Consider the following 12606-nt stretch of genomic DNA (forward strand, 5'->3'; position numbering starts at 1 on the left):
CGTAACATTGAGCTGAATACTCCTGCCCTTCGACAGTGCGGTGTAGGCTGAATGGGAACAAAGCGATGACAAGGATACTAAAAATCGATTAATTTATAGGTACCTGTGTGCATACCGATGCCGTCCATTAATAATACCAGTTAATGAGGTAATCGTCGCGGAACTCCGAATGAGAATATGTCTGGCCACGCCACTCATTAATAGTCAAGTGACAATAAATTGGTACGCTATACTATTTCAAACTATTTTGTCACCAATGGTCACGGCAAAAACGAGAAAAGCATGGTGACACCATTAAAATGATATCACTAACTTTTACTCCATTATTCCCACATTGAACGGATCGTTTGATCCATCCGCTCTACGGTCTGACGCTTAACAGGAGATTAGGTTAAGTTGAGGCGGGCACTTTTTTCTGGAAAATGAAGTATGCTGACGTAAAGTTAGAATGCTCAAGGAGAAATGGACGGATTAACTGAGGGTGAGGGGCAAAGGAGGTCTTAGGGGATGAGGAGATCCTTCCTGTGAGGTGCAAGGGGAGGAGCTCGTGGTGGTGGAAAGAAGATCCTCGCGGGCCATTGCGGCGGGAAGAATGGGGAGGAGGCAGCGGACAGCCGGAAGCGAGGAATAAAGATGCCCTTGGATGTTTTCGTTCGTTCCGTTGCTGTGTGCTCCGTGGCTGCGGGGGCTTCCACGCCTCTGAGTGCTCCTCCCACTCCGCGAACCGAGTTCTCCAGAAATAACTCAAATGAGGGTGCTGTTTGTTTGATTTATGTGAGATAACAAGTTTTTTTTCTGCAGCGCTCCTTTAGCACGGAGAGCCGCTCTGTTCGACTTCAAACTCAAACCAGGCATGGATCTTAGTAAGAAGCGACTCATAAACGAGATCAGTACTTCAAATGAATCCGATTGTTCGAATAAATCTGAGAATCCTGATGGAAGAAGGATAGTTGGGGCAGTAAATCCAGAAAAATATTTGGTCAATTTGATGGAATGGAAAACAGAAAAAAGAGATATCCACAATCACTATGAAAATCATCAGCCTAATTTGATAATACAAGTACGTATAAGAGAATGAGGAAAGGATACTTCAGCCAATGCATTGTTTATAAGAGTACTTTGAAGATAGTTCCCCTAATGACCTCTACGTGATCTCCGGGGAAAATTCAAGTATGAATGAAATAAAAGCAAACGCTACATATTTATGAATGAATAAAGGATAAGACGATGAACATCATAACTGCTTATTACCAAGGGTATACTTTCACTACGTTCGAAAGAATCAATTCCAATTTTTATTACTAGATAAAATAAGAACTCGCATAAATGATTGAAATCCCAATATTTCAGGGAAATGCACATATCCAAGGCCAACATTTATTGGAGCACTGTAATGATGAAGTTTAAAATTCAAGTAGATTTGAACTTAAGCCTACATAAATAAATGCAACGTTGAACTAAGTGATCATTTGAATACAAAATCCTATAATTTCTCATTAATTAAAAGCTTCATTTTGGCCCTATAGCTATATAATAATGTATCAAGATGAACATCTACAGGGTTCGTCCGGAAAATACTATAGAATATTATTGGTAGAGGTAAAATCTGAACCTTGGTCATTTTTCCGGTCTACATTCCACCAGGCAATCACGGAGAGGAAGAAGTCAACAGGGCACACGGCATTGGAGGAAATCATTAGGAAGAGTAGCTGGGAGAAAAAATTGATACTGATGGGGGACTGGAATGCATTGCTGGACGAAGGGAGAGATAGGAATGATGCGGGGGACAAGGAACAAATGATGACTGGGTGAGGAAAGCAATAGAGTTCTAAGGTGACATGGTTTAATAATAATGAACCCTTTTTTCCTTGGTTTAAACACCTTGTAGAAAGAGAATAACATGAGATGCATATTTAACTGAAAGATAGAAAGGAATCGTAATCAAATAAGGCTGTCAGGATATATAACCTTCCATCAGAACTACTTAAGGTTCTCTTCCCAGGACTGATTTTTTTAAGGATTTCAAGAATTTTAGGACAGCAGGCCACAATGCTGAAATTTCAAAACTCAAAAGTTTGCAAATACATCACAAAGATAAAACCCAGAATCAAAGCCAGACCTTCACGTCAGTAGCCAAGCACTCTACCCATTATATTACCCTGGCCCCTGACCACTCAAAATCTAAACTGGGCACCTTTCCATAACTAGGTCATTTTTTTATGCATTGTAAAACTTTCAAAAATGTCCGACAACTTTACCAGGGTGCACAGGATGTTCCAAGCCAGCATACTCTCTCGTTGTAATTCCATTGTAGAAATGCTTTTTTTTATTCCTCTGCAAAGTACTTGACTCATCCAGTTTCGCCAGAAAATCGCCAGAGAATATATATCGGCCTCAAATTATTTGTAGACAATTTGTAGAAAAAAATGTGAAAAATTAATGTTCTAAATTACTGGAAATTTTACCCTAATATAATAATAGCATTATTATTTTTATAAAGTCAGTAAAAATGTATCCTATGGTGATTTAAGAGCGTTAGTGCAGCAAATTAATGACTTCGTCGCCATGTAACCCTTCTTCGTTGAAAACGTATCCAACATCTCTCCCTCCTTAAGTTATCAAAGCAGCTGCAAGGGACTGCGCGCGACTGGCGATACCGAATGGCCTTGTACTCTTTGGCGCGCTCTTATCACTTGAGAGCTGCCTTTCAGCTCGGGAATCTTCGATATAAATGCAAGAACTACTCTAGGGCGTATCCTAAAGGGAAAAGGCGGTCTTATTCAACCGAGGAAGAATGGAAAGGAATAATAAGAAGGGGCGTGGATACCAAATACATGCATCCAAATAATAAACGGCGACAAAGCACGCAAAATCTGATCGAAATGCGCTAGCGAAAAGGTGAGAATTTTTTTTATCTGAGCCTAAAATAAATATTATTGATCACCATCTAAAGATAAAAAAGATAAAAATGGGCTTATAATGTCACGATGTGAACAAAAATAGTTATCTTGGGGCATAAAGTCTTTCTTTCTAGGATCATCATATTTTCTTTTCAATTGAGCATAAAATAATGGTAATTTTCTATTTTTTCTACTTAACAGAAGTTAAGAGTGTCAATACGCCACGTAAATCTCGTTTAATAGTCCGTTCGAAAATGTAAATGCTTGAACTCAGCAACACAGGTTCAGATCTTCTATAATGGAAATTAGGAACTTAAAACGTGATTTTTCCCAAGGTGAATTAAAAGCCGTACATATATAGATATATTTTTTACGTAATAAAATAAATTATCGCTAATTTAAAAATGCAATAAGTTCTATTTTCACAAAAATGTTGGCTTAAGGTTGTGAAACATGAGCATAGTGAATGAAATGCTGGTATTTTATTAACCAGAGCTCCCTTTATATTGGGCATGAGTGCTGTGAACTCTGTGATCGACCTGTCGATATTAGCTTTTTACCCTTTACCCTTAGGACACTTAATGGCAAGCCAAGAGTGGATGGCTCTTCGTGATTCCAGGGGTAGACGGGACACCAGATACGTCCGAAGAGGAAGAAAAACGTTAATTTAAAAATTCAAACATTGGCGAGGTTCCCGATTCACACTCGGCAGGGCATATGTCTGTAGAGTGCCTGCTACTTAATGATAACATGCACGATTGCGACGTTTCCACTGCACGCGCCATCGCCAACAAATTGGTCAGGTGCCAGTTTCCAGTCAAATGGGCACGTGAATATGTTAAAATTAATTAGTACTGCAGAACATAGGTTTGACCACCATTTCTTGGTTAAATTAAAGACATTCACTGCAGAGAGGAAAACAGTAAGCCAAAAAACGCCCACTGGCAGCAATACTCGAAAGCCAACTCAGAATTACAAATAATCGTCAATTTCACAGATATTATACCGAAGAGAAACTACTACAAAATGTTGTCGGCTCCCTCCAGCCTAAATTCTTCGTTGCCTTTATTAATATTTGCTTCAGCCATTCAACAATATTCACCACCGTTAACTTTGACCAAAAATCCTAAGTGGTATCCTACGTCCGATTGGCACACTAGAGCATATTAATGCAATATAAAACACAAGTAATTCAATAAATTGCTCCTCCCCTTCTCGTAATATCTACATCTACTTAATACCTCGCAAGCCGCCGCAATGGCGTGTGGCGGGGGGTGTTAGGACACCACCCGTAATTTAGAAAAGAAAAAAAACCGCATGCTAGAACCACAAATTCATACATCCACAAAAAAAACATGGCATACATTCATGCAAGAACACTTACACCCCACACACATGCAAACACTCAAACTACCAACTAATATACACGTGCACCTGAAAGTATACCTAACATCTTTGCAATGTTTAATTTTGTTATGACTTCGGTTTCTTACGTTTATGATTTCTGATTGCTCGGGGAAAGAATGAGTATTTGTATCTATCTGTACTGGAATCTATCTCCCTTATTTCATCTTTGTGGTCCGATCTACCTAAGTAGTGTGGGGCCAGTATAATTCCTTCAGTGTCATAGTTAAACTCGTTTGTTCTGAACCTTTCTAAAAGTCTAAGCCTCGCTTGTTCTCTCCGCACTTCAAGTGGTTCCCAGCCTAAATCCCCTAAGAAACCTGTCACACTTGTGTTCTTATAATAACAATTTTTAACGAAACTAGTGGATTTTCTTTGGACTTTATCTAATTCTTTTTGCCAAATTTTCTCCCAAGGATACCAAATACTTTCGGCATATTCCTAATGAGGGTCTAACTAGAGCAAAATAACACCTCTCTTTAACTTTTTCATTACATTTCCCCGCCACCCGTTTTATGAAGCCAAGTTTCTTTAAAGCTGATCCGCATATTGTCCTGATATGTGCTCTCCATGAAAGGCGTGGTATTAGAACAACCCCCAAATAACGTGCTGACGAAAATCATTTGGGCCCATAATTCGATTAAATTCATTTTATCCCCTCAAAGTTCTTATCAATAGATTTTTGAACGTAATTATAGGGTTTTCGCCAGACGTCAGAAAAATGTTCGCTTACACTTGGGGGCGCTCACATACACACCCACTCACAAAGAAAATGTGAGGATTGCGGGTGAGAACAACGCGTTGGGACAAGAGGGGTCTTTGGGGCTGTTTGTTTTGGGGCCATAAGCAGAAGTCTAACTTTCCTTTTTACCATAATATTGGGATTTATTAGAAGAGTACCACTATGTAAATGCGATGGTAAAGTCAAAGAGAATTGTTATCTTTCGCTGGTTAGGCCTCATTTAGAATATGCTGCAAGTATATGGGATCCTCACGAAGTTGTATTAATTTCCGAAATGTATCGCGTACAGTGTAAAGGAGCTAGATTTTTAAAACGTTGTTATGATAAACTTAGTAGCCTATTCAAAATATTAGAGGAGCAACGCTGGGAATCACTCACGGAGCGAAGTTTAAATTACAGATTAAATCTCTTCATAAATTGGAAGGATGTCTCTTTAGCCGTGATGTAGAAAATGTATTTTTAGCCCCATTGTACTACGGTAAAGATATCATGTCAGTAAAATTAGAGAGATTAATCAAATTTATTCTTCAATTTTTCCGTTTTATATACTCTCTGCCTGGGATAGATTCTCACAGATTTATCGGAGGGCTATCGTTTGGTATCTTCTGATTTGTCGCCAATTTTCTCTTTTCTCTCTTTATCTGGAATGTAGCGAATGCGAGTCAATCGCTAGTCTAGGACAGTCTATAATGCATATCTTTAATAACTTCACACTGAATCTTATATATAATTCATTATAAATTTGTTAACACTTTCTAGTAATAATATTGAAAATGTGTTATTACCCCCGTCATACCGCGGTAGGCGAGATCATTTCAATAAAATTAGAGAGATTAAGTATAGAACAGATAGAGTTAAGATGTAATTTTTTCCCCGAACGATAAGGGAACAGAATAACGTTGTCCGCCCAAAGTAGGGGTAAAAATATTCGGGTCAAAATTAGTCCGGTGTGTATTCACCCCCTGCCACACACTCTAGCGGTGGCTTTCAGGGTACTAAAAAAATAAATTTTAAAAATAAAAATTCTTACTTAAAGAGATTTGATGGTAATTTTAGGGTTTTCGCCAGACGTAAGGATAATATTCACTCAGATCCTCCATATTCAGGCACGCGTACACACACACACTAAGAAAATGTGAGGATTGCGGGTGAGAACAACGCGCTGGGAGCAGAGGGGCCTTCGGGACTGTTTGTTTTGGGTCAATTAGCAACAGTCTACGAGTTATTTTTACCTTGTTCATATCGATATTTTCCAGGACACATCCAGATACACTAGTATCACCATATATTTGGAGTTGTGATTTTGATTTGTTTATGTGAACCTCACATTGCGAGGTACACAGTTGTTGATGTGTCCACAATCAGTGTGTGCGTGTGTACGCGTGCATGGATGTGCTCCTTGAGGATCTGAGAGAAGGTTTTATCACTTCAAACGAATCCCTATTCCATGGTCGAGGAAGTTATTTTAACAGCCAGTGAGTTAGGTGATGATTACCCGTCATTTTTTCAATCAACTGCAGCTGGATAGTTATGAATCGTCCAGAAAATTAATAATTCTTCAATCATCTATGACTCCAAACTCTTGTTTCGGAGTTCTTGCAATCCATAAGCCCATATCTGCGAGGATTAAAATATTTTGAGATTCTAAAAATTCTTCTTGCCCAACTGGAAACTCTTTTAGGTAAGATATTCGACAGAATGATTCCTCCTGTTGCAATTCTTATTGGCTACATTTTATTTACTCTATATTTCATCCGAAAGCGAGGCCGACACACGATGCCAGCTCTCTTTTTGCCGGAAGTAAAATAAGCTTAACGAACTCACGAGTTCACACCGACTTACTCCCTTTGTCTTGCCACCTGACTTCCTCCGAGCGTCATTTCCTCCCCTTTCCCGCACCCGTCAGCTTACCATTTTTAATGATCCGATTGGACATCCTTCCTTTCCTCTCACAAATGAACGCCCCGCCATGCCGATAAAAAAAAGAATAACTCAAAATGCTCCCCCTAGCAAAGTTGTATAGGGAAGAAATAAGGGTCGCAAAAGTCACAGCTTCATCAATTATCACCTGATTGTTTAGGTCGTATACCTGCCGTCGACGGAGGAGGTCGCTGAATATACCACGCGTCACACTCGCATGATTTGCTGGCAGAGATACATTTCGTTGGACAGGGGACGGAACGCAAAGAAATAAGCATAGAAACAACAAAAAGAGATAGGAGTTTAGGGTCGTGTTTTGTTTCTTACATTTTTCCCGGAGTTCCGTGAGTGAGCGCATTAACTCTTTATAGCGTCGTAACTCTCAAGATAAAATTTTTTATTTTAATCAGATGCCAAAGCTAGGGTACATGGAATTCCAACGTTTTTAAACACTAAAACTGCGAATGCGCAAATATCTTCAAGTTTGTTTGTTTTTGGTATCTAAAAATCTGTGGGTTTATAGCTTTTTCATGCATAATATTCTTAGAATATTCTAAAGTATATAATTTATTAATGAGATGGAAATGTATGTGTCCATTGTATATAAAAATAGGACTATTTCTTCGTTCTGAATAAACACAGTCCAAACAATTATTTCATAAAAACTACTCAAAGAGAATTGTTCCATTCGGCAATTACTTTCCTTTCAACAAAGGAATTACGTAAACCAAATGCGGCGATATTTTTAAACACGATTAAACACAATGCAGCCGCTGATATTTTTCACTCATAGTTTAAAGAAGTAGGATGAAAATATTACCGAGCTAATGTAATGACTTCCTGGGATTAAGGGTTGAGGAAGTACTGTTTATCAAAAGCATCTTACGTACTGTGCAGCGTCCATGAAATAAAATGCTAACCTGAAAGCCCTCTGGTATCACTCTTAAAGGTTGATCTAATGTAAATAGCAAGAAAGTAATTCTTCTATTCAAATTTACTTTTCTTTCAACTCAAAATAACACAACTAATATTCTAATATTAATATGCCAATCATAACTAAATGTCTTATCTAATGCAAGCAAGAAGAGCGACAGCTATTCATAGGGAATATGGTATATTGCATTGACACTTAATGAATTAAAATGCACAACGTCCATTAAATTAACACAATATCTAAATTTTAACGCTTACATCCTAGAGTACCTATATAAGGGTAACACTTTAAAATTATTTCCAAGTTAAACGTTCATGAGTGAAATGGAAATGCATATTAATAAACAGAAATTTATTTTGTAAAAAATTGTAGCGAGCAATGATTTCGGGTAAAGTGTGTGATCGAGTAAGGCAATCAAATAAATATATAACTTTGGTAAAGCAACATATTATCTACTTTTGCCTTTCTCAGGACTAAGTAATGAATAAATCGAGGAACCATGGCTTTGAACGTCACATCGGAAAGAATGATCGTTTTCAATTACGGACAGGTGATACTAAACAAGAAATTGCGAGAAACGAGAAGGTATATGTATTTACAACGCTTAAAGGAGGATAGTTCAAATGTGACCTTGAAGTATTATATTTTTTCTAATCATTAAGAGAGAGAGAGAGAGAGTTAAAGTAAAACGCACCAACTTTTTTCATAAAATAATCTTGGTTAAAATAGAGTAATGAGTAGGAGACGTAATAATTTGTGGAGGAAGTAAGGTCACGGGCAAGACTTACGATAAATCGAGAGTAGAAAGAATGAGGCAAAATTCTACTAGTACAACTAATCGTTTTACAAGAAATGACTGGCATTACAATTTTCAAACGAAAGAAGTTCATATGTAAGAAGATAAAATTTAACAATAAACCAAAAGGTTGCGCAGGAAGAAATAACACTCTATTGGAGAAGACACCTCGTTAGCCATTGGAATCGGCACAAATAATCGAAGCTGCAAAATGTAGAACCGGCATCCTTATGAATTTTATCGCGTGTGGTATGACTTCTAGATCTTAATCTCTGATTAGGCGTTACGCTCTCGAATGCAAGAGAAGGGCGAGAGACGGCCGTTCAAAGGAGTGAGTTCGACCGCTTTGACATGGGCATCCGACGAGGCCGACGTGACTTCCTCGCCTTTCTATGCTCTCACTATTCGTATCTCCTCGTTCCACCTGCCTTTCTGCTCCCCAGCCCTGCCACCCGCGTCTCTTTGCGCCCAACAGGGTGAATAACTAAGCTCGTTTACAAGTAGTTTTCTCAACTTTTTAAAGACATAAATCCTTTTCGTTCTTCCACTGCAAGTATATTTTCATCCATTTCCACATTAAACCAAATAGTCCAAAATTTAATAATTCGTTTCTCCCAAAACAGAGCATATTCAAATAGTAAGTCATTAAAATTATGCACCTAGCTAATGCAAAATGGAAAAATTTTCACAACTATTCACATGAATTGTACTATTCAAATGATTTTCATCCGTATTTCAACGCGCGTATCGCTTTCTATTTATGTTCTGGTTTCAAAATCATTATACTCGAGAAGTCGCCGAATGAATGTTTTAGGATAAATAATTTTTTTAGTATTTCAAGTAGTAAAAAGGGAGAGATACTTAGTTGAGGCTGAGATTTCGTAGAATTTCATTTATGGCAATTGGAAAGTATTACGACATAGAGACTTAGCGTTCAACCACAAATCATGCTTTAAATGTAATTTTCTGTGAAGCTAAAAGTCTGTATATTGTCTTGTTCTTTCCAATCACCAGAAAAAATTGGCGAGCAAATATTCCTCCCTTTGTCTAGGATAGCAGGACTATGCAGAAAGTTATTCATAAAATTACCAGAGTCACCATGCTTTAAATAGGTTACGGGAAATAGTGTTCACGTCATATTCAGCCCCAACTTAAGTTACGAGAAAAGAAAATCAGAAAAATATTGTGACATTCAAATAGAAAGACCAGGATGCACTCGAGCCAAATAAGAGCAGGAGATAGTTTATAGAAAGGAACCTATTTGGCTTATGAGGTAACTGCATCGCTTCTAGATTCGTAGTATTTCAATCGCAATATTTTAATTTTTACAATTTACTCCGTTTAACTTCGCTGGACTTCGGCTGGTGGCATTTTGAGTAAGGAACGCAAGCAATAAACTAACATGAAATTAATAGGCTATTCGTGTGAAGTAGAAGGCGACATCTACCACATAAAATTTGCCTGGGATATATTTGCAGTTTATGCCGTTATTTTTACCCCTGATTGTTCTCGCAAATGCCTCTAGCCCCTGGACCACCTTCGGCAGCTCGTAATTTTTTTTCACCTGTTCCCACGGCAACCTCCTCTTCATCAATTAAGTCTTCCCCACTCTTTTTCATACAAGCATTCGCTTTCCGTGCATTTAAGTAGAGATAAAGTTCGTCAACCTTCTCTCTCTCCCTCTCTCTCTCTCTCTCTTCTCCCCATTTTCTTCGCCTAATTCTCCCCGCAAATTAGTTTATCTCTTTTTTCTCGTCCACCGGCAAAATGCCCCTTTATTCTCCCTCTGTTAAACTCATTTTAGTTCCACATCTCCCCACCACCGATCCCCGTGTCGTCCTATTCATAAAAGCAGGTATCCTACATCATTCAAGCCGACTATTCCACTTTCCATCTCATCTCCTTCCCGCCTTCCTCGTCAGACCCCTCCCTCATAATCCCGTCTCACACTATACCTGTATCTCCCTCCCCTCATCTCGCATCAACTGGCAACCTTCAACGCGTCTCCCTTCCTCGCCCGAAAACCGAAGCTCCGCTGAACTTCATTGAAGGACTGAAGATGCTTGAGAGCTTCCATGGAGGCGAAACTGTGATAAGTGGATTTCTTTCTCCGGCTGATAACACTTGCTCATAGCTGTTCACTCGAAAGTTCGACGCGATACGAATTCATCGGGCACTAAATGACTGATTTTAAATAAAAGTCATTCATGGAATAATTAATTAATTTTATGCTCGATTTCACAATTTTTAAGTAATATAAGCAGTCAAAACCGGCAAAAATTAAAGAAATTATTATTAAAATCTCTTTTACGTGAAAATATAGAGTATTGTCGAGTTTAAAAGTTCATCTTGTTCAATAGACTCAGTGGCTAGTCTTTTTTTCCTTCGGTTTTCTGATGCTACACATGTCATGATGGGTTAGTGAGAACCCACCAGTCATCGGCAATGTTGAAGGAAGGAATCTATAAAAAAATAAATTAGTCTAGGAATTCTCCAGGAGTTTATTCAATAGCTATGGCCCGCGACGGAGTAAACGAATATACATGTAAAAGCATATGTAGCTCATGCACACACACTTATATATATATATATTTTTTTTTTAAGGTAATCTACCGGTTAAGGTAGGTTTTTGGATGGACATAACTACCAAACAAATATTTTATCACTCCTAACAAAACACAAAATCCATCATCCTACTCTATATCAGGTCCCTCTTCATCTCTGAGTACTTTCTTCCTCCCTTCATCCCGTCCAACATCCCTATCCTGTTCCTTCCCTTTCCTCTTTTGCCCAACATTCTACCCTCTATCACAGTCTTCAACATCCCACTGCCGGTCAACACCCCCTTCATCCACTTTTCCTGCCTCCATAGGATTGCTCCCAAAAAAACCCCTCTCTTCGCCCACCATACCAAGTACTTCCTCATTTGTTTTCTTCTCTGTCCATTTCACCTTCTCCATTCTTCTCCACACCCACATTTCAAAAGCCTCCAATCTACGTCTATCCTCCTGCTTCAATGACCACGTTTCCGCACCGTACATAGCTACGCTCCATATCAAAGTTTTTACGAGTCTTTTCTTAACATCCTTACTCAAAGTCCCTGTCATCAACTCCCTCCTCCTTGTGAAAGCCTCTTTGCCTAGCGCCATTCTTCTCCTTACGTCCCTACTACTTTGACCGTGTTGGTCCAAGGCACTACCGAGATACGTAAACTGTTCTACCTGCTCTAGTTTTTGCCCTCCTATTTTAATGTTTACCTTAGCCTTTTTCTTTCTAGAAAATCGCATAACCTTTGATTTATTAATATTGATTTTCATCCCATACCTGTCGCACTGAGTTTCCAATTCACTCAGCAATGCTTGCAGCCCCTTGGCTGACTGACAAACTAAAGCTTGGTCATCAGCAAACCTAACTGATTTTACGAATTCCCCGCCCACTTTCATTCCTACCTCGAGTTCTTCCCATGCCTCTTTGATCATTTCATCTGCATACAGGTTGAACAGCAACGGTGATAATGGGCAACCCTGCCTTACACCCCTTCCCAACACTGCCCATCCTGACTCCCCGTTTCCAACCCGCACCTGAGCAGTCTGAGACATGTACAGGTTGCGGATTAGCCTCCTTTCCCTCCAATATATTCCTATTTTCTGCAATATACTCATTAGGTTTTCCCAATTCACTCTATCAAACGCTTTTTCGAAATCTACCAAACAGGCAAATGCCTCCTGGTTGTGTTCTATATTCCTCTCGATTAATATTCTCATTACTGCAATGGCATCACGCGTACCTCTCCCCTTCCTAAACCCAAACTGATCATCCCCTAAGTAATCATTTGCCCTACTCTCTATCCTTTTGTTTATGATCCTGAGAACAACTTTAGCTGCTTGGGATATCAAACTAATTGTCCTAT

Source organism: Hetaerina americana, unplaced genomic scaffold (genome assembly GCF_022747635.1).
Source record: "Hetaerina americana unplaced genomic scaffold, ioHetAmer1.1.p SCAF_19, whole genome shotgun sequence".
Lineage (NCBI taxonomy): Eukaryota > Metazoa > Arthropoda > Insecta > Odonata > Calopterygidae > Hetaerina > Hetaerina americana.